Here is a 7627-nt window from a genome sequence, read left to right as displayed (position 1 = left end):
TCAACCCACATTCAATTTCTGAACATGGATGGCATTTTCCATTCCAAGTCTATTGGAATTGCCTTGAATCTCTGCATTTTAACTCCATCATTTTGCACAGACAGAGGTAACAGACATAGACAGGTTACATGATTTGCCCAGGGGGTCACACAAAGTTATATCACATAATAATAATAATAATATATAATTCCACATAAAGGTGGAATTAGAATCCAGGTCTTCCTGGATTTTAAGTCCAAGGTCCCGTTCACTATAATATGCTATTTCTGAGTTTCTCTTTACTCTGTACAAGGAACAGTTATGTGAAGTTAGTAAAAAAAAAAACACCCTAATAATCATTTAAAATGTGATTAAATGCCAATCTTATGGAAGGTTTAATGCTAAATATATTCACACCAATCTGGGTTTAATGATGTGGGGCAGTGAAAAGAGAATTGGATTTGTAGTCATATGATATGGGTTAGAACAATGACTTAATATTTACAACTTCCTACTCATGGGGCTTCAGGCATCTGACTATCATTATGGTTTTTTATGCCTCCATTTCTTTATTAAATGGGGAATTAGAATTAGAAAGTTTCTGAGATTTCTTCCAGCTCTAAATCTGTGATATATATAACTGAGCTTACATATATGTTATTATTATTATCATTATTATTATTATTAAGCAACCTTACTTAATAACTATGGGTAAGGAAATGAAAAATAATAAGAAATCTCTTAAAAGTGAAAAACCATTTTATATTGTCTTTATCACTGATACATGAAGTATAAAAGCAATGTTAGGTAATGGAACCAGAACCAGAAACCCTGGCCTCTGCAAATGAATTGCTGAGAGTTTTGGATCAAGTCCCAGAAGCACAACATCTCAGAGCTGGAAAGGATGTGAGAAACCCGCTAATCCAAATGGTCCCTGAACAATAACTCCCTCTATAATAAAAGCTAGCACATAAGACTTTCAGGTTCTCAAAGCACTCTTCACATAGTTAATGGATTTGCTCATCCCTGATTCATAACAAGACCGTTAGCAACAGGGAGCTCCTTCCCTCCAGAGATAGCCCATTCCACTTTGAGTCAACCCTGATGATTGGAGTTGAATGGTTTCATTCTGCCAATAAGCATTTATTAAGTGCTTACTGTGTGCTAAGTCCTGGGGATGCAAAGAAAAAAGTGAAAGTCCCTGTCTTCATGGAGCTCATATTCCTATAGCAGAGACAACATGAACTTAAGTAATAAGCATATATACAATATATATTTTGTATATATTGTGTATGTATATATATTTATATTTATATATAGTTTACACAAAGTAAATCAAGGGTAATTTGAAGAAGGAAGACACTGTGAGGATCATGTAAGGCTTAAGCTGAGTTTTGATGTCTCATGGATGTCACGGTGGGGAGAAAATACTTTTTTGGCCTGGAAGACAGTTAAGAAAAGGAATGGAGGTAGGAAATGTAGCATTCTGGGCTCAAAACATTGGGAAACCAGTATAATAAGATTGTAGAATCTGGGGGAGGGAATGATATGTGAGCAAACTGGTGGGAAGAGAGCTAAAGGCCAATCTGGGGAGTAAGGTTTGCTCCTGAAGCAGCAATTTATCAAATGGTGCTATCAGACCTGCCATTTGGGAAAGTTCCACTCCCCTCCTGGATTCCTCTTCTCTTTTCTGGACTGAACACTCCTGCCTCGTTCAATCAGTCCTTATGTGGCAACTTCTCAAAAGCATGGCTGTAGTTTCCTCCAATATAAAATGGAGGTGGGGTGAGGTGGCCCAGTGTATTGGTAGTAAATATTTAATTAGCAGCTCTCCAAGGGAGAAAATATACACAAGACACACTTTTAACATTTTCTCCATCATTTGTTCCATCATTTTTCAATCACATCCAACTCTCCATGATGCCCTTTGGGGTTGCCTTGGCAAAGATACTGGATGGTTTGCTATTTCCTTCTCTAGCTCTTTAGTCTAAACAATCAACAAATAAAAAAATAAAAATCCTTGATTTGCACATTGTGCATTTGTACATATGGAAGCTATGAAAACCCACAAATCAAAATGATGAGCTATTTCCTGATTATATTTTTTCAAATTTACTTTTATTCACATTTATTACCTCTCTCCCCTACACCTCAAACAATGAAAATAAAAACAAAACTCTTATGACAAATGTATATCATCCATAAACAAACCCCGATATTAACTATGCCCAAAAAGGTCATCATTTCTGTGAAAGGAGTTGGAAGGACTTTGTGCTTCATCTTTGGATCCTTCCCTTGGTGGTCCCATTGATCAGGAATCTAAAGTTGTCTAAGATCTGTCAAAGTAGTTTTTTTTGTTGTTTTGTTTTTTTTTTTTTTACAATGTTGTTGTCATCATATAAACTGCAAAGTAGGTCCCAGTTCTGATCTGATCAGTTCTCAGCAGGACCAGCGTATGTTATATTTAGCCTCTTGATTTATAATCTTAATTAAGATAATAACAATGGTGCCTCCCTTTATCTAATAACCCTGGGAAGCAGATCTTATCAGTATGATTGTTCTCTTCTTGACAAATGAAGAACAAAAGCAACTCAGGGGACTGGCCTGGGTCACAATATCAGATCTGGGACTTGGATGCAGTTATTCCTGATTCTAGGAGGACGTTTTGGAGGAAACTTAGCCATTCTATAATTGTCGGAATAAAACCAGTTAAAAATTGAATATTTCAGCCATTACACATTATTATAAAAGGCTGCCTCAAGAATTCACTCAAGGGCTGGAGGGTTTTCCCTTTACACTTATAATAACTCTTGTGTCACAGATACACAAGCAGGCGCACACGTTTGCAAACACATATTCTACGTTCCCCCAAAGTTCTGAATAAAGTGAAAGGCTCCTGAGCTAATGGATCTGGCCAGTGCTGGTAAATATTTAACTAAATCTCTAAAAAACAGTAAACCCAATATATTTAATTCAATTGTCATTTAACAACCAGCCCTCCAGGGATGGGGAAAGAATGTACATGACTTGAATTAAAGGTCTTCATCAAAGACATAATGGTATCTGCACACTATCTCACAGGATTGTTGTGAGAAATATTAACATGCTATATAAAGATGACTTATAAAATCATTTTACCTATGCTGAAAATATTCCCATAATCAGAAATTCCAGTGGATGTATGATCTCATAAAGTTGGTGCTGATTGCATCCTCTCCATGCTCCCATAAGTTGAACACAAAGAGTAAGATACAAGGAACTTTCTTCCATTTTTTCCCACATTAATGTCAAGGACACCAATGGGCTGTTCATGTTTCATCCCTTGTTCTCATCATAAGACCAGGTTTTTTTAAATTCTGATTTAAAAAAAAATTGTTCTAGTTATATGATTTTCATGATCCTACAGGATGCTTCCATTTATTGGAAAGAAATCCTTGGCTAGTAAGAAGAGTCTTCCCTTTCTAATATAACAAATAATATTATATTATTTATAATATAATTATATTATAAATAATATAGTTGTATTATAAATAATAGCTAGCAGATTTACTCATTTCCCTCCCATTCTCTTTGGGCCTGTGTCCCAAGATTACAGAGCCTTCCTCCTCACTCTCAATTCCCCCTTTCCTTTGTGACAGTTGCATGTAATCAAGCTGTTTGTTCCTGTCCAAGTAGGTGTACCGGCTACCTTCTGTCTTCGTGTTCCTTCTCGGACAACAGGTCATTATTAGAAATCTGTCAGGTCAGAGACTGGAGAGCTAATAGATTTTTGTAACCCTGGAAGTGGTCACCACTGGGCTAATGGTAGAGTTTGAATAGTGGCAGTAATACTGCCATCCCCCAGATCTTATCAACTGTTGATGGACCCCTGGGCACTGTGATCTCACTTGTTGGAAACAACCTATAGATATCCAAGCTTTGCAATCTACCCTATGGACCTTCCCATTCACCAACAGCCAAACATTTTTTATCTAGGTTGCCTCTTCCCCTTTGCATCAGCTCCTTGAAAGTACAATTGTTTATATTGGATTGTTTGCTATCTGGGGCAAGAGAGAAGGCAAGAAGGAGGCAGAAAATTTTGGAACACAAAGTTTGGCAAAGATGAATGTTGAAAATGATTTTTGCATGTATTTGAGAAAATAAAAAATTATTTGAAAAAAAGAATAAAACAAAATATCATGAATTTTTTTATTATATATATATATATTTATAATATTATCCCTTGTATTCATTTTTCCAAATTACCTCCCTCCCTCTATTCCCTCCCCCCGATGACAGGCAATCCCATACATTTTACATGTGTTACAATATAGTCTAGGTACAATACATGTGTGTGAATATCATTTTCTTGTTGCACAATAAACATTAGAATCCGAAGGTACATGTAACCTGGGCAGACAGATATTAGTGCTAACAATTTACATCCACTTCCCAGTGTTTCTTCTCTGGGTGTAGCTACCTCTGTCCATCATTGATCAACTGGAAGTGAATTGGCTCTTCTTTATGTTGAAGATTTCCATCAGAATACATCCTCATACAGTATTGTTGTTGCAGTGTATAGTGATCTTCTGGTTCTGCTCATTTCACTCAGCAACAGTTGATTTAAGTCTCTCCAAGCCTCTCTGTATTCCTCCTGCTGGTCATGTCTTACAGAGCAATAATATTCCATAACCTTCATATACCACAATTTACCCAACCATTCTCCAACTGATGGACATCCATTCATCTTCCAGTTTCTAGCTACAACAAAAAGAGCTGCCACAAACATTTTGGCACATATATGTTTCTTTCCGCTCTTTAGTATTTCTTTGGGATATAAGCCTAGTAGTAGCACTGCTGGATCAAAGGGTATGCACAGTTTGATAGCTTTTTGGGCATAGTTCCAAATTGCTCTCCAGAATGGCTGGATTCTTTCGCAACTCCACCATGAATTTTTTTTGAAAGAAAGTACATCTTTTACATCTTATCTTTCTCCATCGCAGTTTCAATACATCACAGGTTAGAAAAAGAAATTAAATGGGAATTTGGGGAGAGTTTTGTGGAAGCTGCAAATGATATACAAAGGCCAACAAATGACACAGAAAAAGTTTAGAATCTCAGAAATATATAGTATTTCTTATAAATTAGATAAATGTTCATATAACCCAAATTTTACAATTAGTTCTTGTCCAACATCCCATAAAAGAAAAATAACAAAAAAATTAAATTTGGGGGGGCAACTAGGTGGTGCAGTGGATAGAGCACCAACCCTAAAGTCAGGAGAACCTGGGTTCAAATCCCGCCTCAGACACTTAACACTTCCTAGTTGTGTGACCCTGGGCAAGTCACTTAACCCCAATTGCCTCAGCCAAAATAATAATAATAATAATAATAATAATTTCTTCTCTGATGCATGGGAAGGACCAAAAAATGTTACATAAATTTTCTAGATGGAGGGGGCAGTAGTAAAGGAAAGGGGGAGGGAAAAGAAGGATGGTGTTAAGCCTTAACTCTATAATGTGGAAGGAATAACTGTGGCAATTGTTCCCTTTTTCCCTATTTGTACTTCCAGGACTTATCACAGTATTTGCCACATAATAAACACCTAATAAATGCCTTTCAATTTATTCATTTATTTATCAATCACCCATTTCCAATTTTTTTTAAGTACTAGCTTTGTACAAGCATTTTGCCAAACACAAAGGGTAAAAAGGAAGTGCCAAAATATCCTTTGTCCTCAGTGAGCTTACATATTAACGGGGAGATAACCATAAAGAAGTAGGGACAAGATGACTTCCAGGAGAATCCATGATCTTTGTTCCTGAACTCTGCAGGACCAGAGGAAGGAGGAGGAAGTGATTTTCCTAAGGAATGTGGTCCCAGAATCTAGCCTGTGAACAAAGGGGAAAGATTCCTTGAGCAGCTCCAGCTTTGGGAGCTACCTCCTACACATTTAGGAGTTTGGAGACTTGGTCTTCTGGAGAAAGAGTTCCTGAATAACTTCCTCTTGGAGAAATTTTATAGGTTTACATACGTATACATATATAGGCCATAGATATATATATATATATCACATAGATCACCATATAGATCATTTCTCTCTTTCTCTCTCTCTTCCCTTTCTCTTTCTTCTCTTTTTCTTCTCTCTCTCTCTCTCTCTCTCTCTCTCTTTCTCTCTCTCTCTCTCTCTGTCTCTCTCTCTCTCTCTGTCTCTCTCTCTCCTCTCTCTCTCTCTCTCTCTCTCTCTCTCTCTCTCTCTCTCTCTCTCACACACACACACACACACACACACGCACATACAAACATACACACACATATATATGTATGTGTATATACTATGTATATTAAGGCTTCTTAAACTTTTTCCATTTTTTGTCTTAAAAAAAAATGTTCACATGACCCTGGATATATAGGTACATAAATTAAATATACAAATAAAACATTCACTGATTACAAACCATAATTTCAAGATCCCATATGCGATTTCAACCCATAGTTTAAATATGTGTACAATGCCACAATGCTCAGCTCAGTCTTTTTTCACCTTGCTTGCTATTGTCTTAAAGGAAGATTAAATTTAATCTTCTGCCTCGAGCACAATAAAACTATCCTCTGTACTTGGCTGGTTGCAAAACGTTATCACTCAAGATGAAACAAGCCTCAATTTGAGATTTCTCCTTGTGTCACTATTTCCCAGTGATTGATCCATTTTTATTGCAAAAGCCAAGACACATGGGGAAGATGACAGTACTGAAGGATGAGCAGATTGTTTGAGTCACTGGATTTAAGTCTAAATTTTAAAGAGCAGATAAATGCCCTGGACAGTTGTTTCTCCTAATACAGTCCTCACAACTACAGCTGAAAAATTCAATGCAGTCTTTGGCCAGAGGGGACTTCCTGAGCTGTAATTCTTGTGCCTTAGGATCTGGAAGGAATCTCAGTGCTCATCCAGTTTAGCCTCCCTCTTTCATAGAAAAGAAAATGAAGGCTTACAGAGGTAGTGACTGATCCAAGGTCACACAGATAATCCATAACAGACTTGAGATTTCAATTTAGGACCCTGAATCTCTCAAGTTTAATATGCTTTTCACTATCAATGCAACATTTGTTAAATGTCTATTATATGCAGAATATTAGGTAGAAACTGAGGACAGAAAGACAAAAACAAAATCATCCCTGCCCTCAAGGACAACTTTAGGAGCTGCCCATCAGAGAAATAACATATACTTTCCACCAGAGAAATAACACATATATATTCACAAATAAATTCATTATGTAATATGTATATATAGTTATGAAACAAATAGAGTTATCATTCTACATCATAACTTTCCCCATCACAGTTTCAACATATAGAAGATCAGCTTAAGAAATTAATAGGAATTTAGGAGAGGGAGTTTTGCAGAAGCTACAAATGACACACAAAGACACAGAAAAAGCTTAGAAACACAGAAATACATAAAATATGTTCAGAGTATTGTATAAATATCAACATATTTTATCTTTTACTAACATAATTCTTCAGACATCTTCTTTGGTACATAGGGAGAGCCAAAAATTTTCCATGGATTTTCTAGATTGCAGGGTGATGGTGATCCTCTAACCCCAAAGGTATGGAAAGGATAACTGATAAAATAATCCTAGAATGAAAGATAGCAGCATCTTGGAG

This window comes from Sminthopsis crassicaudata, chromosome 2, assembly GCF_048593235.1.
Source record: "Sminthopsis crassicaudata isolate SCR6 chromosome 2, ASM4859323v1, whole genome shotgun sequence".
Classification (NCBI taxonomy): Eukaryota; Metazoa; Chordata; class Mammalia; order Dasyuromorphia; family Dasyuridae; genus Sminthopsis; species Sminthopsis crassicaudata.
Note: the sequence above shows the minus strand (reverse complement) of the source record.